The sequence below is a fragment of the Anthonomus grandis genome, chromosome 1 (assembly GCF_022605725.1).
Source record: "Anthonomus grandis grandis chromosome 1, icAntGran1.3, whole genome shotgun sequence".
Classification (NCBI taxonomy): domain Eukaryota; kingdom Metazoa; phylum Arthropoda; class Insecta; order Coleoptera; family Curculionidae; genus Anthonomus; species Anthonomus grandis.
In genome coordinates, this window is record NC_065546.1 from 1,705,236 (window position 1) to 1,728,826 (window position 23,591).

The 23,591-nt window shown below is 29.7% G+C and overlaps 1 protein-coding gene and 1 long non-coding RNA gene across 2 annotated transcripts in view; one reads left to right on the forward strand and one right to left on the reverse strand.

Moving 5' to 3' along the window:
• Positions 1-23,591, forward strand: part of LOC126743950 (uncharacterized) — a 282,046-nt gene that overhangs the window by 171,089 nt on the left and 87,366 nt on the right. The window lies entirely within an intron of this gene.
• Positions 862-2,153, reverse strand: LOC126744329 (uncharacterized). The gene is made up of 3 exons (XR_007663116.1): positions 2,030-2,153; positions 1,466-1,543; positions 862-1,405 (listed from the first exon to the last, which is right to left on the reverse strand). It is a non-coding gene; the product is annotated as an uncharacterized LOC126744329 (long non-coding RNA).

Sequence of the window (23,591 nt, forward strand, 5' to 3'; positions counted from 1 at the left end):
AGAGTCGATCGTCAGGATTAATTTTGCTTTTGCCTTATCATCACAGTCTGTCACAACTTCTGATATACCTTTAGATAGGCCTTCTAAAACCAGAAAGTTTTGCGCGGCAAACGCCCGATCCTCATAGTTTTCCCGTCCTTTTAACTTAGGAACACTCACTATATAATTTCCAGCCATTCTTGTGCAATCACTCGATCACGATAATTATACTAAAAAACACGGTATCAAATTTCGAAGGTTATCTTGGCTTCGCGACGCCCGGGCCCATGACCTATTGAAATAAAACGCGCTTCTTGAATAATATGCACAGACTAACTTTATTTTAGTAGTAAAAATATAAAGAAGACAAATATGCTGATGCTTCTATAATCAGAAACAATAGTGGCGTAACTATAAATCTGAATACTGTGGGCTTTATTTTCAACAAACTAATGTTATGAATTAAATCCATTTAATCCCAGTTTGTTAACATTGATAACAGGTCTTATTCATTACTTATATAAATGGTTTTTTAAAAATACATTCATGTGGACATATCGCTACCTTCCAACAAGACCGTCACAACTCGAAAATTGCTATTTTTCAGTAGAGGCGTTTAAAAATATCCAATATTTATTTCATAGGGCTACGCTGCTTTTTGAAAAATATGTTTAAATTTTTTTTTTGGTATTATTAAAGGCCCTTGTAAGAATATTTTTTGATGATAATTTTTTTAGTCTGTGTCAAAAAACAAAAAATAGAGTTAAATGTGACAGTCTTTGCTGAAAAAAAAAATAGGTTTTTTTATTTCAATTTGAGTCAATGAAAGTACTAAGTTGAATTCATATAAACGAAACTTGTTTATTATCTACTCTAGTGTATTCCAACGCGTTCAAAACCGTCACCGAACAATTACTGTCATTACCGTCGAATTTTAATTACTGCGTATGAGCGTGATCGTTTGATGACGGTTTTCTAACGCGTTGGATTGGAACAAACCTTATGAAAAATAAACCTAAATCAAATTTTTGGTAACATATTTTAAAAAATTATAATATTGAAGTTTTATAATACTAGGTTACACTTACATCAGTACAAACGTATTAAAGAAAAAGAAACGTATTTTTAAAACGTATTAAAAGAAAACTTAACTCATATACCTAGTTATTTTCTTCTTAACTCTTAAGTAAAAACATCTAACAAAACAGTCAAAATCTATAATCTATTTAAATAAATTTTGGTAGAAACCATGATAAAAGTCGGGTATTATGTTTTTCTCTAGTAACTGCATAATTCCCTTTTTTTTGGTTTCAGGAATTTCATTTTTATCTTCCTCCTTTAGCTGCTTCTACACATAATTCTGCTACCACGACCTGTTCTTCTGGGTTGGGTTGGGATTTTTCGACTTTGGGGCAAGATTTTTCGACTAAAAAAAAATAGGAAACATTAAAATAAAAAGTAAAAGGTAACCAAACAAAATACCTACGTGTGGTATGTTTTCTTGAATTAAAACTAGCAGAAGGACTTAAACTTCTGGAGGAACTAGGCTTGGTATTTTCTTTCTCTGCAAAAGAAAAAAAAGTAAAGAAATTGATTTAAATAATAAAAATTTAAAATACAAACCTTCAGTCTCCAAACTCAATATCGGACTGAAAGTGTGAAAAAAATGTCAAAAAAAGTAATAAGCAACAGACAACTTTTGGCAAATTTTATTTAACTTGTTTTATAAATAAAACTGTTATACTTACGCCTTAACATTTAATACAAACAAAAACGAATTTGTGTTCAAGAAAGAACGTCATAACTCCAGATGAGACATGTTCAGGTCTTTAAAAGTACAAAAATTTTCATAAAAAAACGTCTCAAATGAACAAATTTCAACACAAAGTAAAAAAATTATTTATTTTTACAAGGAAGAGCGCACATAATTTTAAATATGACGTTTTTTTTCCGAAAAAAACTATATTTTATTTACCACATTTTCCATAAAAAATGCACCAACATACAATATGACGATATTTATCGAAAAATATACAAAAAAAGAACTGACCTTTTCACAGAAAATCGACCTAAACTTATATAGGACGGTCTTTCCCACAAATATTTTAAAAAAACACTTGTCACTTTTATGTTGTGACGCTCTTAACTGAATAAACACAGGTCACGACTGCAACTGACCAGGCATAACTGAATTGATACGCTCTTGCGTGTTAAAACAGGAAAGGTTCTCACTTAGTACACTGACCACATGCGCCGCCAAGCGGCTATTCGCCGAAATTAGCTTAATGCGATATTTTTTGTAATAGAAGCAACTTCTGCTGAATCGATTTTCGTGAAAAACCGAAAAATGGATTTTTCGGACTTGTGACGGTCTTTCTGGAAGGTAGCGATATAATTAGTTTTGCTGACGATACTGTTATCTTTTATGAAGGAGAGTCGTGGATGTCTTTAAAAGAGTTAATTAAATTAGATTTTAAAGAAATATGTAAGTGGTTTCAGATAAATAAATTAACACTAAATGAACACAATTCTCATACTTTGCCCAATTTTTCCACCCTAAAAATAAATGGAAACGTCACAATCTCCAAAATTGCTGTTGTCAAATATCTCGGTATTATGATAAGTGAGATAAGACCAACAAATAAACTATGTAATTACAAAAACTAGATACCTTGTAACCAGATTTGCTCTTTTAAAGTTAACAGTTAGTTTGCTCTTTGCTAAAATACGGAATAGTTGGTTGGGAAAGTGCGAGAGACTGATATCTTAAAAACTTATCTTAAAAAAAAAATCTTGTTATCTTAGAAATCCAAAATACATTCGTCACGTTAAATCTTTTTGTGAAGATGTTATATACAGTGTATATCATAGAAAGGTTAAAATGTCAAAACATATTATTCTAGGAATAGTTTAAAAAAGCTTGACCAGCAGTCGAAAAATTGTGGACATTATCCACAAATATGGGCACTGTATTAGCTATCCAGCAATTGACGAGAAAAATCAAAAAGAGAAATCAAATTTGTGCTCTGAAACAATAAAAAAATCTCCACATCTCTGCACCGGTGTTGCTTACGATAATTTCGATCGGTTCGTGGAAACAAAAAGTGACAAGGATACGCTTCATGATACTGTCGGGATCATATATCAAAATTTTGATTTGGATATTCCCGACGAATCAGAAGAATTAAATGTATCTTCTGTCAATGGTGAAGAAGAACTTGAACCCAAAAAAAAAAGACGCAGAACTTTTGAGGCTATATCTTTCAAAAAAACCGAAGACGATTGATGGTTTTTGCAATCGTCAGTCCACAAAGCTGAATATATACAACTTGTGTAATGGTACAATCTACCATTATACAATTTAATTGACAACCAAATATGTTATCGAATATCTCTAACAATGCTGACAGCGAATATTAGATGTTGCGAGAATTGTTGGAGAATAGCAGATAAACTATTCTTAACTAAAGGAAAAAGATATCAAAACGAGCTACCTACTAACATATCAAATCCAACAGATATTGGCAATTTTTTTAATACTGTTTACACCCTACCTGATACTACAAGTAAAGAATGTATTGAATTTTATCAAAATAATACCATAAATAATATAAAACTTAATTTCCAGCTTTTAGACCAAGACAATATGATTAAAATAATCTCGACTATTAAATCAAATGCAACGGGAATCGATGGTATTTCTATAAAAGATATAAAATTGTGTTTGCCTTTTTGCTTAAGTCCTTTATTGCATATTATTAACGAATGTATTCTTCAACAAAAGTCTCCAAATGTGTGGAAAAGGGCAATTATTAAACCCATTCCAAAAAATTCAAATCCAAAAGAGCATAAAGATCTCAGACCAATTAGTATTCTACCAGCATCATCTAAAATTCTGGAAAAACATATTTTTAATCAAATTTCAAATTTTGTTGATAAACATAAAATTATCCCCGATTGTCAATCCGGTTTCAGAAAAAACTTTAGCACGTCTACAAGTTTGGTGGGTATTTTAAATGATATTAGGGTAAATGAGGAGAATGGTCAGCCAACATGTATGGCCTTATTGGACTTTAGTAGGGCTTTTGACACGATTAACCATGATATGTTATTGGCAAAATTAAAATATATTGGTATTTCAGAGAGCGGTGTACATTTTTTCAAGGATTATTTGCGTAATAGAGACAGTTGTGTTATGGTGGTTCGGCAGTCTGAAAAGCATTACTCAGAATTTACACCTTTTAACCAGGGAGTACCTCAAGGCTCTATAGTATCGCCGTTACTTTTCTCTATTTACGTGGCTGATATGTACAAAGTAATAAAACACGCCACTTTGCAACAATATGCCGATGATTCCCCAGTTTATATTCCAATTCACCTTAATAATATAAATCTATTCTTTCAAAATTTTAATAGTGATTTAATTAGTCTACATAAATACGCAGAAAATCATAATCTTAAGCTTAATGCCACAAAATCTAAAATTCTTATTATGTGCTCCAACTTTAATATAAGGCAAAGGCTCGAACACAACTTATCCTTAAATCCTGTATCTATTGATAATACTTCAATTCCTGTTGTTTCCGAGGCAAAAAATTTAGGCGTTATATTTGACAGCTCTCTCTCTCTTGAATTACACATAAAAAATAAAACGAAAACTGCTTACACACAGAAAAATCCCGATGGATTTTTTCACATTTTGTTGTGTAAAAAAAATGTTTAATTTTAATACAGAATTGTTAGATAATATCTCACAATCCTGTATAAAAATTCTCAGGCATTTTGTATATGTTTTAATGTGTATATTTCATACAATTATTGCATATTAAATTAATACACCATAAGTGGATATTAATTATTAAGATAATGTGTATAAATATTCCACATTTTTTTTAAAAATCCAATGCAGTTTGGTAAAAAATCTAATAACCAAGTATATTTTTACTACAATTTTTAATTATTTTTTTATTCTGGCTTGTTTTGATTTTATTTACAATTGTGTAGAATAAAAAAGATTCTTGCTAATAGCCCTTCACAATTATAGAATTTTAAAATATGTATTGTGTAGTTATAATACATAATTGTGTATAAAGGAGGACGCGCCCGACGCCCTTGCCTTTGCCGCTAGATTCACTATTAAACAGTTGTAAAGATATGCATCAAAATTTGCAGTCGATTTAACGTTGTTTATTGAAAATAATTTAATAGGTTATTTAAAAATAAGCCCAATCAGCATAAGTTCTAATTTTATTTATTTAAATAATATCGTGATAATAACACGCGTAAGGAAAAAGGAAACGTAACTTTTTTAATTGGCGGTGTAATCTTTAAGATACATTTGATTTGGCAGCATTGCTATAATTCCCAGTGCCACAGATGTTCAACTGTTCATTTTTCAGTCCTAAAATCAATCGGCCCGCATTAATTTGTTTTAAGGTTTTTTCGTTTTGTTAAGTGTTAAAATTGCATAAGAAAAATGAATATATTCGTTGAAGATAAACTTCAGGAGTGGGGTTTATTGGACCAACTCCAGGAGCAGTTTGTAGGTAGGTAATTAGGTAAGCACCATATTTTTTTTTGCATTTATTGTATACTTTGGAATTTACTGGATATTTTGATGTTTAGACAGGTAGCTGGTACCTATTTAGTTTAACTGTTCAGTGATAACTGATAACTTTACTTATAGAATAGATAAATAGGTATACTTACTTTTTTTACATCTTTTTTATCTTTGTACCTATCCAATTTTAATGTAGAGGTCGGTTAAATTTGTAACCTTTATTGCATTTGTATTTCAATTTGTATTACAAAATGGTATCTACTTAATCATAGCACTATCTGACAGTCCTGTACCGTCCTTTTCAAGTCCTGTAGTAGTATTGTAAGGAAATTTGAACACCTATACCTACATATACCTACTCACTGTGGGCAGCCACTAGCTCTCACACTCTCTATGGTAACTAAACTATTATCAACAAACTAAAAACCTTTTAAAATTAAATTTTAAAAATTTCTTAAAAATTACCTAGGCTATTACTATTAAAACAAATAATTAAGAATTTTTTTATTGGATAGGAAGGAATGCTCCTGTAGATATATCGTGTCCACCAAGATCCCCTAAACTTACATGGAGCTATAAAGGAGACAGTGTAAAATATCTATGGAAAAAACTTAGGTTTGAAAAGATTTAATACATTGTTTTAATGTATTAATGGTGGAATTTTCGAAAATATATCATACAATTAAATAAATTGTTAAAATAAAAAAACAGCTTTTTTTAATCCTGTTTTTCCCAGGCGCACTAGAATTTATTATTACACAGATTTATGACGAAATTCTCTAAAATGTATTTTAAATTTTTAAACAATTTTTTTTTATACAAATATATTGATTATTTTTAAATTTTTATAAATATAAATACAAAACATTGTAATAAAAAACTCCAGTTCTTATGTTAATTTGATATACAAACAAATAAAACAATATATAGTATTATTATACACAATTTGTAATAAAATTTAATAGTTGAAATGAAAGAGAATAAAGTATATTGTTAAAACAAACTACACTAACGTGTGTATTTAAAATGCACAAATTGTGTTTTTTTCCTGTACATACCATGTTAAAAAAACACTAAGAGTTTGCTTTTTACTGAACAATTATATTAACCCTTAACTACTGTAGTGTCGATTTAATAGCGTTACGCATGTAGTGCGGTCATGGTGACCGCAAATATAATTACCGCCAAAAAATATATTTTTGTGTTTTTCATATTGTTTTATTATTTATAATAAATATTAAAAGGTTTTTAATGAAAATCGAAGGTAAACAAACAAAACCAGTAAATATATATATTTTTTTAAATGTTTTTATTTCATAAGGCTTTTTTTTCAAAATTTTACAGTTTTTTTTTAAATAAACATTAAACAAAAAGTAATAATTCTAAAATAATATGGCTTATTTTTTCTTAAAGATAAAGGTCTGGAGTTACAAAAAAAAACTTAACATTACATAAACAACATTATCTAAAAAAAATTGCACATGTTAAAAAAGTTACAAATTATGCCTGCAGTTTATGCAAAGCTTTGTCGAACACTCAACACAAATGGGTTTTGTACACATGTAGCACAAATGAAAAGTTTTTCTTTTTAGTTTTGAAGGACAAGTGTAACACGTTTTCCTTTTTTCCAATTTTTCCATTTCCACCTGTTCCAGACGTTCTTCAGGAATATTTAGAATTCTTTTTATTGTAGACCGTAGATCTCGAGCAATTCTTGGATTATTGGCTCTTCTTTCTAAATGCGGCCTGACTAGCTCATCAGCAAGAATTTTAATAAAGTCGGTTTTTTCCATTACTTTATTGTTCTTATAACTCTGATGAAGAATATAGGCATTTACTCCGCTTATGTCCAAGATTCGGAAAAATATAACCATAGGCCATCTTCTTGTACGGCGACTTGTAGAGTGTTTGGCACATTTTTCATCTATGGCATCTACCCCGCCCTTCGTAGAGTTATAGTAGGTTACAATTTCTGGCTTTTCCGTGCCATCGTCAAATGATGTCGAATGGTGCATGGATGATACGAGAATCACTGCTCTATTTTTTTGTGGAACATATGAAACTAAGGTTACGTATTTAGTAAAACCAAATAAAGTTCCATCCTTACCAACTTTTCTGTCTTTTTTAGGTAAAAAATCTGGGGGAATCTCTTTTTTATTTTTTTTAACAGTTCCGACATACGTAAGTTTCCGATTCTTTAATTGCTCGACAAGTTCTAAAGAAGTAAACCAGTTATCGGCGGTAATATTTCGATTTGATCCAGCTATTGGTTGTACTAATCTCAATACAGACTGCGTTGGTTTATTAAATTTTTTTAAATGTTCTTCCAAACCAAATCCATCAGAGTCTTTTCCAGTATATATATACCCATTAAAAAAATAGTGTGTACGTGCATCTGTCATACATACGATCTTGATTCCATATTTGCATGGCTTATTGGGCATATACATTTTAAACCTGCACCTTCCTCGAAAAGAGACCAACATCTCATCAATGCAGCAGTCCCAAAGAATATAGAGTCTGACAATTTTTGATAAACTGATCAAAAAGTTCAGATATTGCAGCAAGTGGATTTTCTTGTTTCCTGATATTTCGGTCTAAAGAATTGTCAAAGCGTAAGCACGCTAATAGAAATGCAAACCTCTGCTTACTCATCACACATCGAAATATTTCTCGTCCAGTGCCATCGGTTGCAAATATTCTGGATATATTTTCATGATTTGACACAAAAATTGCGCTGTAAAATAACAGGCCGATAAAAGCTTTTAACTTAACAATGTCCAAATCTTGATGCTCTGATCTTGATGAATTTTTTAGATTGGCCCTTTGTTTCTTTATTTTCTCATTAGTCCAATGCAAAATAGTTTTTAACATATCATCCGTGATCAGCAAGTTCCAAACTGCAAAAGGTTGTGCTTCATGCCCTAACAGACTAGCGGATCCTCGTAGAGTTGGTAAACGAAGCACAATATTGTGCTTTGGAGTTCGGCTTCGCGATGTAAAGCTCTCAGATGACCACTTGAATCGGTTTTTGCCATAGAAATTTCTTGATTTTTTGGAAGCTTGGTTTACCGGTTCCTCATAATCCTCAGAATCTTCCTGCTCGTCGGTATTGGCAAACTCCTCTTCTTTCCCTTCCTGTTCTGTATCAGTGTCATGTTCACTTGGTTCATAAATACTTTCACTGGCACTATCTTCATCACTCTCAATTGCAGTCAACATTTCATTTTCGATTTCATCTAACCACCTTAAACCTGTAGACTCAAAATCAGTATCGCAAAACCGATTTTTTTTTTGACGGACCTGGCGCATCATTAGCCATAATAAATTTGAATATTCGTTACAAGCAAAGAATAAAATATTTCACCGTTACTGTACTGCGGTCACTATGACCGCAAAAAAAATTTAACTCGGCGTAACTAAAAAAATAGAGACATAAAACACGACGTACTCGCGCTGCTTTCTTGAATTGTACTAATTTAAAGGTACAAGGACGCCCAAGGCATTATAACTTGAGAGGGGGCAAATTTTAGAGATCTTGATAAGCGCTGCGGTCATGGTGACCACACCACAGTAGTTAAGGGTTAAATAAATATAAAATATTGTCGAATTTAAGTACACAAATAGTGTACTATACATACAATAAAATAAATCAAATTGATACACAATTTGTTGATTATAGAACCACAGTTGTTGAAACACAATAGCATAGAGAAATTCTACACAAATTGATTCTGTACCATTTCCAGAATCAAATTGTTTGTAAAATTTATACAATTGTTGAATTTTTATTCACCTATTTTTAAGAGTGTATTTACGTTTAAAAAAACTTTTTAAGTTTAAGCGAAATTTATCGGCAAAACAAAAGTACTTATCGTGCGATAGTCTTATTTTGTCATTGTTTGATTATGGTGACGTAGTCTATAAAAATTCTTTATCTTCACAAAATAAAAAAATTATACAAAAAGTCCAAAATTCCTGTATGAGATTCTCTTATAGTATCCCCTACAAAAACCATATATCGCCTTATCTCAATAATAATAAAATATTAAATATGAACAATAGAAGAAAGCTACATATGTATAATTTTGTATATCGCATAGTAAATAATAATCAACCATTTAATTTAAGAAGTCAGTTTCAAGAATTCGAACATGCGCATGCCACACGAAATAACGTTTTTATCGTACCATTGCATAGAAGCGCAGCATTTCAACGTTCTTTTAAGTATGTAGCTGTTCAAATGTGGAATGGCTTAAATAATGACATAAAACAAATGCCCTTGGGAGCTTTCTCTGGTCAAATAAAATCTAAACTACTTATGGAACAAATAATTGGCAATTAATTCAAGTAGGGTGATATATAAAATGTGATAATGCGTATAATAACATAATACAAGAAATAGTAACATGTAACAGAAGATATACATGTGTATATAATATGCTAATTTTCAGTGGAATGTTCGTGTGTTTATTCTTTCTTTTTCCGTAACATACATACGTATATTTTTTAATAGCCTAGGCTGATGCACGCATCTTGGGGTTATTTTTTGGGGTCTTTTTTCGCCTCGTCTGTCCTCTCTCCTTGCGCTCGTCCGTTGTCACACTGCCGCTGCCTGTCTTAAAATCTTAGGTTAATTAATTCTATATCTTACTTTGCATTCCTATATAAAAACGTTATTTTTATTTTTGTAAAATTGTTTCTGTAAATTGTAAAGGGCTTTTTCATCCCTTCTTTGCTTGTGCTAACTAGGGAAAACGGTTTTATAATCGAGAGAATAGTCCTATTTGTCAATGTAATTTTTTTTTCTTTGTAATTTTTATTGACCTATAAAACTGTACATTTTGACAAATAAACCATTTTTGATTGATTTGATTTGATTTGATTTTGATGTCAATAAAATACGATTAAAAAATATTTTTATACTGATTATTTTTTGTACTTAATCTTGAAAAAAATCGATAAAATATAATTTTATTACTATTAAAAAACTTTATTTGAAGCATTAATTAAAAAACTTACCGTTTTAGCATTTAAGCCTAATAAAATTCAATAAATGTCAGTATAACATTATATTAAATCCTTCAGTGTGTACTGAGTTTGTTGACGAGTATTAAAATTTTGAAATTAATATCTAAGAAGGTAGTTTTTAGACTACTAGAAAATATCAAAAGAATAAAACCAGTTTAACTTAAATCACTACCACAATATACAATAATTCAATCCAATGACAGACGGTAATGGCACGCGATGGTATTTAATAATAAATTAGAAAGGAAGTGTGGTGGTTTTGATGATTTAACTTTGTTTAACAGAAAAAAAAACGTTCAAGGATTATCTTTATAAAACATGAACAAAAAGTTGCTTATAATTCTGAATGTTGTAGCTTATAAAACAATGTTTAATATGCGAAAAGCTTGGAGCTTAATTAACTTTATAGGCAGGATGTAGATTCTGTATATCGGTCGTTGCACTAGCGACGAATATATAAATAATTTAAAATACCTTATATAGATTGCATTAAAAAAATTGTGATTAAAAACCGAAATTTCTCTCTGTCTCTCTCGAGTTTAATTTCATTCAAGATAATAATTTTTTTAACTGAACCATAGCGCAAGCAAAATACAATTTAGAGAAAGTGTTTTCGAATTATATGGGAGTGGCATCGGTCGGTGGTATAAAAAAAAAACACGAAAGTCTATTATATTAAGTCGGTAATAAACAACCGGGTCGGACAGGATATGGCTTTGGTGCACTACCTTCACTATCGATATTTCTTATCTTTTGATAGCATTAAAGTCGGACATTCGGCTGGAAAAAAGGCTTTTATGGGTTGAGGTTTAGATTTAATTCGGTTTAAAAGCTTCTTATTCTTCATGCCAAAAAGGGCATCGAAAATGTGTGTTCCTAACATCGCCATTTTTTTTTGCGAAACCAAGCCTAAAGTTTAGAAAAGACGCGATGTTATGCCCTTTATAAATTTATTCCAGGCCCTAAGGCCGCAAAAGTTTGGTATTATTGCTATTGTCTAATATGAATTAGAGAGTCGTAAAACATTTTATGACCTTTACGTGGTCCGAACGATTTTGGTAAAATTTTAGGACAGTATTTTGTGTTAAAAAGTCGCGAGACCATCTTTCGTTTTTTTCAATGCCGCCTAAAAAGTGGCGACATTTGCTTACATTCGCCAGCTTATTGATAGTTGTTGATTAAATGGCTAATTGCAAAAATATACGGGGTGCTTTGATTTTTATTAATAATAAGTCAATACTAAATATTTAATTAATACTTAATTAAAAGAAAACAAAATAAAAGCAGATTCGTATTATAAATTTTTTTTTATTATGAAAAATCTCAGTTTTTGCTATTAAATCGGCTGAAAATAAAAAAGTTTAATGCGTCATAGGTTTTATAAAAATATAGGTCAGTAAAATAAGGTAATAGAAATACAGGGCTAATAATGTTGAAAACGTCATCTTGTAGAGGAGAAAAAGTGCGATTTTAAATAACGTTATAAGAAAATAAAAAGAATTTTCCCGATTTCAGTTTTGTCCGAATATCGTCGGAACTATTCGAAATTTTTTAAATCTTAAAACGGCATTTTCTCAAGTAACAAATTGCGTAACTTTGCCATGAATTAACCGACCCCGTAACTCTTCCGGTTTCCGAGATCCCAATGATGAGGGTCCTATTTGGGCCACCCTATATATACTCTAGCATTTTTGACCATTTAAAAGGAGACACCCTGTATACACGTATATAATGAATTGCCGTAGAACAATAAAAAAAAAAGGATATTTTACTTATAAAACTTTTTCGCTTTCGCCAGAATCAATTGTTCGGAAAACTCGGGGAGGGAAAAAAACTTTTGTTCGTAATAAATTTCCCCGAACTAATTTGCTTCCAACGGAAGTATTGACGGGGCTCACAGAATTTAATTGTTTTAAACTTGCTTTGCCCTTTTTTTTTGCTTCACTTTCAAATATCAATCAATATAGAAGCGCTACGAAACTCTAAATGAAATTTAAAAAGGAGGGCGTAGGAAAAATCTGATTTGTATTTCGATTTCCCCTGTGGGATTTTATTAACTTAAAAATAAAATTATTTCAACTTATTTGGTTTTAATTAAAACTTTTGCTCATTTGAATATTTGAAAAAAAAACAGTCTAATAAAGTTGGAAAAATTGGATTTACAGTTTAATTCTCCTGCGATTTTTACTCATTTTGGAAAAAATAATTATAAACTTCGTAGAATTTGTTAATTATCTTGTAGATTTATTTTATTTTAATTAACAATTTCAAAAGTATTTGTAGTATCGTCGCACAGAGGAGTATCCAATATTAATATGCGGTCAAAATTATTTTATAGCTTATTTTCATACAAACTTTTTTTAAAATGTTTATAAGACAAATATCTGTTATTCTTGATAAATAAAAACAAGATTTATACAGGGTGATTAAAAAAAACAATATTAACTTCAAAATATAAAAATAGGTTTATTGACAAACTTTAATTTTTTTTATAAGCATTTTTTTAATTTTTATCTTTTAAAAACATTAAATATTAAATATAATATGTAAATAAATATACAGTGTGTCTACTTAAGTTTGCACCATAATGCAAGAAACTTAAAAAACTTTAATGCCGGACTTTTTATTACTTGTTTTTTAAAATAAAAAAGTTTCCTATAATTATATGAATATAACTGTGTGAACTTATGTAGATACACTGTATATTAATAATAATGAAAACTATAAGGTGATTTTTTTTATTTAAATCTAAACTAAACGAAACGTTTTGTAACACAATATGCGCACATACAAAAAACTCATGTAAACAAACATGAAAATAAACCTAATCCTCATCCGAACTTATTTCTAAATTCACTACATCATCTTGTTTTTCATATTTGTCATCAATATTATTATAATCTGATAATGAATCACCTGGAATCTTTGAAACAAGCAAACCTAATGTTTCTGTCATAAAAGGTTTACTTTTTTTTTGCCTTTTTTCTCTTATGCTAGAGAGATAGGGATCAGAGGTTAGTAGAAGTCTATTAAGAATATCTCTATTCGTATCTATTCTTGTAAATTTCCGAGAAAAAATTTGCCTTTATAAGCGAAAATGCTTATTTCTTGCCTCAGCAGCCTCTTCAGATAGCTGGCCTATAGGCAAAATTGCATGTGAGATTACTGTAGCAGCATGCAGCAAAATTTTGTGTAATGTTGGTGACATTGGGTACCAGCCATATAGTTCGACATAAAGCTCAGTTGTTTTTCTTGTATAGAAAGCAAATTTTTCCACATTTATAGCATGGCCACTAGAAATTGCCTCCAAAACAACTTTTACTCTTAAAATTAACTCTATATTAATTCCAGTAATTCGCGAAGATATTTCTGGGTTTTCAAAAAATCTTCTTGATGTGTTCCCATCATTCGTATTCCCAAAACCTGCCTTAGCGATATCAACTAACAGACCTAATTCTTCTTTAAAACCTTCTTGAAATTCTTCGAAACTTCGAATTTTCCACTTTTTTACTGGTAATTTATAAGACACGTGAAGAAGTGACTCAAAGCATCTTATTCTGGCATTCTGTTTCTCCGCAAAGGTAGCATCTCATTGTAGAAGCCGTATTTGTTGCGGCCAAACATACTTTTCCATCTACCATAGTAGGAACGAGAGTATGAGAAATTTTAAAAGTAGACCCTTTTTTTTTGTAGTTTTATTCAAATTTGAAGCTTGGCTTTCGACGTAATTGATTTCTTCATTTGTTATATCATTTGACTCGTGAAGAAATCTGATGCGAATAGGTCTGCAGTATCTTGTTGATGAAGGTACAGGATTTTGCCAAATAATTTTTCTATCTTTGTTAGAAGTTACTAATCTTACAGGAACAAACGAGCTTTGAAAAATATGAGAATCACTTGTTGTTGTCTAGAGTTAAGGTAATATCCTTTATAATTTTAGATACGTCAATGTTTCCGTCACTTCGTTGACTCATTTGGGCAGCATACGTAAGCTCAACAGAGGATGCTTGCGCTCTTAAATCTTGGGTTTTACGTCGCCTACTGCGTTCACTTAGATCCCCAAATTCCTTTGGTGGTCTACCCGCTTTTGGAGTTATGTTTTCCCACATAATTAGGCTAACCGACCCATTAAGCCACTGTTCGTTAGTTGCTAAAAAACGGTCCTCTTTTCTTGAAGCGTTTTCCCATTTTCTCTTTAATTCGCTTTTAAAATTCCCTAAACTTCTTTGAAAATAAGAATTTTCATATTCAGGACATTTTGTGATGAATTTCAGTTTTTTTTCTAAATATAAAATTCTATCAGCAATAGTCTGTTCGTTGCATTCTTTCATAATTTCATATAGCGATCTTCTTTTGAAGTCCTTTTTAATAATCTCTGTAACAAAAGACACTTCATTAAAAACATAAAATACGTATATGTTTTTAAATCGTGTTTTGCATCTTAAATGCGCATGAAAGGTAAAATTTTAAGTTTAATAAGCCATCTTAAATTACCGATATTGGACATTTGTTTACATGACAATAAACTCTAGAACTTTGACGTTTTTTAAAAATTAAAATGATGCAAGTAACTTCTAAACCGCATACAACTTACACCAAGATCGAACAAATTGTGATTGCTAATGGGTAATTTATATACCTATAGCTACTCCAAAAAAAATATTTTAAGCAAATGGCGCAAATATGCGCAAGATTTTTTTTTAGGACATTTGTGTCATAAGGTCAATCTATTGTATGCTTCAAAAAACTGAGCCCGATCTAACCAGATGAACTGTAAATTCAATTTTAGTTCCTTACCTGCCACTTGCTTGCGTTGCCAAAACAATTTACATTGTTTTCAAAACAATTGTTTTTTTTGCCTCGCCAACTATTCCTCTTATCGCAAAAATGTTTTATTTACGGTTATATATTATATTGAGTTTTGGACTTATGACCGGGTTTTTGATTTGAATACTCCTCTGTGCGTCGCGGAGTAAATTAAACATAACGACAATATCATATTTTATTTATATATGCAGGACATTTTTGCTAAATAAATATACATTATTATTATTATTATTATTAATTTAGTATGAAATTTTGCCCAAAAAAATATCAAAGTTTCACTGGAGTTTTTACTAAATTCTTTTACTATTTCATGCTAATTAAAACTTTTATTTATTAATTTATTTAGCAAGAAAATAATTAAGTAAGGTAAAAGCGTTGAAAAAGTTAATCCTTTTCAAAACTTCGTATTAGGCAAGTCAGGAGCACGATTCCATTATATTTCAAAGTGATTTTCGTGGTTTATACTCGAAAATTAATTATAAATTTTAGGTTATTTCAAACTTTTAGTAAACATAAATTTAAAAACCAAATTTAATATATGTTTTCTTTTTTTTCAGGTAAGCTACAACAACGTAAATTAGAGATACATTTACAAAAAGAGTAAGTAATCCTACAATTTTATTTGATAGTACTGGGGTTGATTTTTGATTGGCATAATGGACTGAGTATTATACATAAAAAATAAAGAATCAAAATTAAAACGTCGCTTACGTCTAAAATTCGAGTAATTTCCATAAAAACAAAAAAGTCACTCGGTCAAAAGCTTGAGGTATCTTTCCGCAGACCGTTCACGGCGCGCATAAAATTAGCACAAAATTCTCATTCGTTCTCATCCTTTGGGGAGCCTTAATATACCTTAATTACAGCGCAAGGTAGTTAACCAAATTCCAAACTGCACATTCGAGCCCCCCCTTTTAAATTTTCAACAATGCAATCTTTTGAAAATAATGCCGCATTAAACTTAAACGATCTTATGAAAAATGTTTTATAGAACAAAAATGTAAAGTGAGCAATTATTTAAAATAAAAAAAATTGATGCTTACCTAATTTTTTTGAGCATCGACTTACATACTTTGGTCTCTATGAGATTCAGATTAGGACTCTAAAAGATACATAAAAACATAAATTAAATCATACCTTCTGGCATTGTTACTCTTCTCTTTTAATGCTCAATGAAAAGTAAGTTTTTTTTTTCTGTTTAATTTAAGTATTTCTTATAAAATTATTTTTTTTTGAAAAAATTGTTATTTAGGTGTAAATCACATTTAAAAAACTAGCATTAAGCACAATTTCTAAACTTTTTATTCTAAAACCAAAGGCTTACAACAGATAATATGAGAAGCATTGTATAAAATATACAGGGTGTCCCGTAATTAATTGGACATAGGTTAATGTAGGATACCTGACATGAAAATAAACCGTTTGAGCTCAATATCGGTTAGCAAAATGTTATTGGTTTTCGTTCTACAGGGTGTTAAAACTAATTTTTTACCAAACATTTATTGAAATATTTTGGAATCCACTGGACAGATTAACCTAAAGTTTGGCGTACTCTTATTATTTGGGATGAGGAACACGAATATGATATCTATTTTGTATTACCACTAGATCGCGCTACATACAACGACATTGAGTGATTAAAAAGGTCATAACTTTTTTGACCTCCCTGTACGTACATTTGCGAGTAAAAATAATAAAACAGCATTTAATTCTAGTCAAAAAAGGTATACTTCTTTGATCTCCAAAAAGTAGACTGTTTTCGAAATAAACGCATTTTTTTATTAGGTTGCGTAGGTACTTTGTTGCACTAAATTGCTTGTATTTTTTTTAATGATCTATTATATAAAAAATGTAAGAATTTTAAAATGATGTAGGTACCACACTAAAAGTATTCATTTAAAATACCAAAGTTTGACGTAAATAAAATATTCAATATTTCTAGACATTTTCGCTAACTATTTGCTTACACATTTACCGATTTCATTTTTTTTGGTACCGTTGAATAGAGAATTTTACGCTGCTTACTATGATGTATTATCACACGATGGGGGTTCCCATTTGACATATTAAAGTGAGGTTAGCTGGAGGTGAGGATGTGATTGACAGAACTTCAGTAAATGCATAATTAAACGTCCCCCTGTATATCTAATTTGACGTGTTTTTTTTTTTTTTTTTTTTTTTTAAGAAAGTTATTAAGGGTGGATCGTTTTGAAATGAAAGCACTGTATACAAATTTAATTTAAAGTAATGAGTTTTTTTCCAAAAAAAAAATAAGAAAATGGTTAAATAAACTGTCATACATAAAAGTGCGTTAATGATAATATTGACCATTAAACAAGTAAAAAATAAAAACGTAAAAAAAACTTCAGAACTTTACCCTATAAAATCTATGACCTAAAAAGTGGTCCTTGGACGAAATTTTTGGTGATTTTTCATATTACCCTAAATTTAGCGATTTTTTCTTGTTTAAATCAAGTTGCTTTAATTGTTTGAAAAAAGCTCAAAAACTCCTACTTGGAAATATGTATATAAAATGACTTCTTACAAAAAAGTGAAAAGCAAGCTTCAACCATCTGGAATTAATACAAAAATGAGGATAAAATAATAAAAAGATATATAAAATAAAAAAAAGATAAAATAATATTAATTAAAAAGAAACTACTTAAAATGGTTCATTAAAACAATTACAAACCATATTTTTCACATAAGATCCATACTAAAACAAAAAGATTAAAAGCAAAAGAAACAAATAGATTAAGAATAATGTCACTTCTTAACGAACATATAAAAATAGAAATAAATATTATAGAATTTTTTAAAAGATAGACTAAATACTCATAAACGATAGAGCAGAGTCTGTCAGATGCATAGTCACCAGTTAAGGGTTAATATCGATAATATTAACATTCGATATGAACATAATGAATAAACAGTATGAACAAAAGAGAAATACAAATTTTCATGTATTTTTTAACAGTAATTCAAAACTCGGTGTTGCTGAGTTTTGAAATGTTTCCACATTCATTTAATTTTGAAAAAACAGAAATAAACATTCTATACTAATTGAATCTCCAGGTATTTTAATCCTAATAATTTACAAATACAAACAACATACAAATTATCAATGTTATTATTTTGATTTATGACTTTTTTCACGTCATGGAAGCTAAAAACAGAATCAGAAACGAAAATCAAATTTTTACAGTCGACCAGACTGAAGTTCTGTACGCAATATATTTTTTCCATATTTAAGGATTAAATCTGATTTCTAAAATAACTTGGCCAGTGGTGTCGCTAACAAAGAATATATTAAATAATGGTAATGAAGTTGACGACGCTTTATTAGATTCTTATTCTACACAGGAGCTTCTTTAATAGTCGGAAGGGACAATAAACGATTGGCCTGTAAAAAACTGAATCTCGATTTTAATTTTTTCCGTATTTTTGTCCTCTTATAAATATTTTGAATAAAAAACACAGCCTTTAACCCTATTTATTTAGTTTAATATCTTGCACTGAACAACTTATATATTATTTCACTTTGTCTAAGTCGAATATTTAAAATAAAATATTCTATTATTTTTCGTTCATAGGCTTTTCAATTTTTCAGAATTAATTTCTTAATGACTTATATATTTTTAATTTTTTTTTGCCAAACAGATTAAAACCAAATTTTCTTTTTAATTATTACACTGTTCATAACAATAATAAATACAATTTAAATAATCAACATATATTAAACATTTTGTAAGCAAATCACAAAATTAGTATTTAGGGTTTTGGGTCTTATAATTTTGGTAAAAAAATTAAATTTCTAGAGAAATGGTATTTTTAAGGGTATAAAACGTATAAGCAAGAAATAATTAGAAAATACTCAGAATAAAACAAAGTAAAATCAGATTTTCTTGGTAATATGTAATTTAAAAATGCTGATACAGAAAATTCAACGAGGGGAAATTTTAAAATTTAGAATAACCTTAAATAACATTTTTTAATGGTGATACTGTGTAAAGTCATACAAAATAGTTATATATCGGTGATACTATCCTAAAAATAGCAAAAAAGTCAAAAGCAAACATCAACCATCTGGAATTAATACAAAATGACTTGAAATTAACAGAAAAATTATTTAAAAAATAAATATTAAAACTTACAGCAAGATTATTTTTTATCTAAAAAAAAATTAACTTTTATTAACAAAAATATAAAAACAGAAATAAATACAAAAGGATTTTTTAAAAGATAGAGTAAACACTTATAAACGATAGAGCAGAGTCTGTCAGATGCGTAGTCACCAGTTAAGGGTTAATATCGATAATATTAACATTCCTTTTAAGAATGAAAAGACTGCCTCTGGCTCTTTTCAAAATTAGAAACAAAGACACCAAATAACCTAAAAAGATGTGCAATCTATAAAATTCCATATTTTGAATGCCTTAGTATTTATATCGATCAAATATTATTTTAAAGCTAGAATTTCTGAACATAAAAGAAATACAAATTTTCATGTACTTCTTAACAGTAATCTAAAAATGGGTTGCTGAGTTTTGAAACGTTTCCACATTCATTTAATTTTAAAAAAATAGAAATTAACATCCTACGCTAATTGAGTCTCCAGGTATTTTAATCACAATAATTTACAAATACAAACAACATACAAATTATCAATGTTATTATTAAGATTTATGACTTTTTTTCTCTATAAAGATCTGATAAGAAGGTTACCTGGTTGAAAGACGATTGTCTTACAGCTGTTGTCCAAATTCATCTCTCAAGGTAGATGGTGAAAATCATTAAAAAACTCTAGATCACGAAAACATAATCTTTGTACTAATTATGGTTCTACAATTATTATTATTATTATTGTTAACAAACACGATCTACGATATATATGTTTTTAAAGTTTAGATATTTGGGTTAAATGATTTTTTTTTGATTTTTTAATGTGACTTATACTTCAATAATCAGTTCTTGGAGAGAACTGATTGCATTCAAAATACAAACATTAGCCTTAAAACTTTACTTTTAATTGAACATTGGTGCTGATTGTACTGATGATACCTCAGCATCAGTTGTCAGCTATTGGTTGCCATATTAAATGTTTGCATTTAACCCACGAACTTATATACCTGAATAAATATACCTGGACTGCTAATGCATATGGGCACGATACCCAAAAATTACTACTGTCTGGTGGCCGCCATTTGGTGTTGGTCACTCTGAACATTTTCATTGTTGCCAACAAAAAATGAATTGAAAACGGTAATGAACTTGACGGTGCTGACGTTTGACGTGTGTGTATAGCGGATTGCCTAGTTTTTGGCGATTTGTAAACGGCACTTGGGTATATCGTCTGCAACGGGTGATGTAGCTTTCTCCTTATTTAATACGTGGATAATGTATCACCATACTTATTTAAACGTATTTGGTTCACTGTTTCTCAAAACCGAATTATTGTGAATTGTCTGTCTGTGTTGTTTATGATAGAATAATATATTTTTACCATATAAAACCTCATCCTTTTAAAATCATCTCTTATATTTTGATTTTTATAGATGGTTGTACATATTAATGTGGAAACACTGTACATAGAAGGAAAGTAAAAGTCGTAATAGTAAAAATAGAAAGAAAATAAAAGTGTTTTTAACTGAATTTGTAAATACAAGCAAAATTTAAATGAAGATCATCAATTTCATGGTATTGGGATTTATAAGATTCAAGTTTAAGTTTAGATTTATAAGATTTAAAATTATCAGAGTAATAAAACAAATAATCTAAAGTAGATGCATCTATCCCAAGTTAATTGAAACTTTGTCTCATTTTAGGTGAGGATTACTCTCTTTCATAAATTTTAACGAAACTCTTAAAGAAGTACAAGGAAAATCACAGATCTAACGCAACTATCTTAAATTCTTAACTAAATGTAACTTTTTATTTTGTATTTGTGTCAACGTAACCTCTCAAAAACTTGAACTATTTTGTTTCTCTATAATTGGCACAACTGAAATTTGTCGGAGTGACCAACATCAAAAGGACACAATGACGTAAAATGGCGGCCACCTAGTAGTGGTCATTAATTTTTCATTGAATTGGCAGTCCAGGTATATTTATATAGCACTGCGAAATTATAAAAAAAATAAAACTGAGTTAAATTTAAACTATTATAGGCAATTGCGAAACTATACAAAACATGCTATTCAGCGGGAAAAAATATCATATTTTAACACACTTTTTACAAAAAAAAATCGTGATTTTTGGATAAATGCTAATAAACTACATCTAACTAAATCAAAGAATACCGATCTGCCTTGTAATTTTAGTAATCCAGAAGCCCTAAATAATTATTTTTCTCAATGCGTTAACCAAATTAACAATAATATATCACAAACCAAATTAAATTTTTACAATGAAAATAAATGGAATAATAGTATTCAAGAATTAAATTTAAGTCTTCTTGATGAAGAAAGGGTTAACAGTATAATTAAGACCATAAAATCAAATGCTATAGGAGCTGACGGACTTTGTATAAATGATATCAAGCTTTGCCTACCTTTTTGTAAAAAACCACTTCTAAACATTTTAAATACTTGCATTCTTACAAATGTATATCCTGATATCTGAAAAAAGCACTTATAAGACCTATTTCAAAAATCTCTAATCCGAAAGAACTAAAAGACATAAGGCCTATAAGTATTTTATCAGTAGTTTCTAAAATTCTAGAAAAGCATATTCACCAACAACTTTATAATTTTGTTAACTCATTTGGTATACTTCCAGATACGCAATCGGGATTTAGGAGGAATTATAGTACAACTACTAGTCTGGTGGGAATGTTAGATAATATAAGACTTAACGAAGAACATAAACAAAGTACTTGCATGGCGGTGCTTGATTTTAGCAAAGCATTTGATACTATAAATCACTCAATGCTCCTTGCAAAGTTGGGATATTTTGGTTGCTCCGAATCTACAGTTTCTTTTTTTGATTCCTATCTTAAAAATAGATCACATTCGGTGTTGTTAAAAACCAACAATGGAAGTTTGGAGTACTCAGGGTATCTTGATTTGGAAGTTGGTGTTCCTCAGGGCTCCATATTGGGACCTCTTTTATTTTCGATTTATGTTGCGGATATGCCTAACTGTATTGAACATTGTAAATTACAACAATATGCTGATGATTCTCAAATATACATGCCATTAAATTTTTTAAATTTTAATATTTCTGAGCAAAAAATTAAATCGGATATACTAAACATAGTTAATTTTTCCAATGAGCATAACTTAAAAATTAACCCTGCTAAATCTAACATCATTTTATATGGCTGTAAGTCAGGAATTCTGAGACACTTATATGAAAGTATAAATATTGAGATTAATGGAGAAAAAATTCCAGTTGTCAATGAAGTGAAAATATTAGGATTGACTTTAGATTCTAACTTTTGTTTTGAGACACACATTAAAAACAAATTAAATATAGGTTATATGCGTCTTAGAAATCTGTACAGATTTAAAAATGTCTTAAAGAGTAAAACCAAATATTATCTCTGCAATAGCCTCATTCTCTCCTTACTCGACTACGGTGATATCGTATATTCTAATTCTATAACATCTGAGCTTTCTAGATCTATACAAAAATTGCAAAATAGCTGTATAAGATTTTCTTATAGCGCTGCCTATCGGGAGCATATCACACCTTATTTAAACATAAATTCTATTTTAAATATGGAAAGGAGAAGAAAATTACACATATATGCCTTTATATATAAAATAATAAAGTCGGGTCAACCCCCTTATTTAAATAAGTTATTTACTACTCTCTCGCATTTACACAATACTCGTAATGTTGGAAATTTTAGGATACCTCAATATAGAACAAGTAACTTCCACAGGTCATTTTCGGTTGTCGGAGTTACAATGTGGAATAACTTGCCAAATAATATTAAAGATTTGTCATTTAATAAATTTTACACCAAGGTTAAGCAAATTCTTCTCGACTCCCAACGAGATGCCTGGTAGCGCAGATATAACTAGCTAACGCAACTTGCGTTGGCTGGTTATATCTGTGCTGGTAGTATGACTAGTGGTAGATACATAGTAGTATAAACTGCAAAATCAACTAAGACCAAAGATAAGCTGGCCTATCCAATCTTTCTTTTATGGTTCTTTTTTGTCTATTCTTGTTGCCTTCCGTCGCA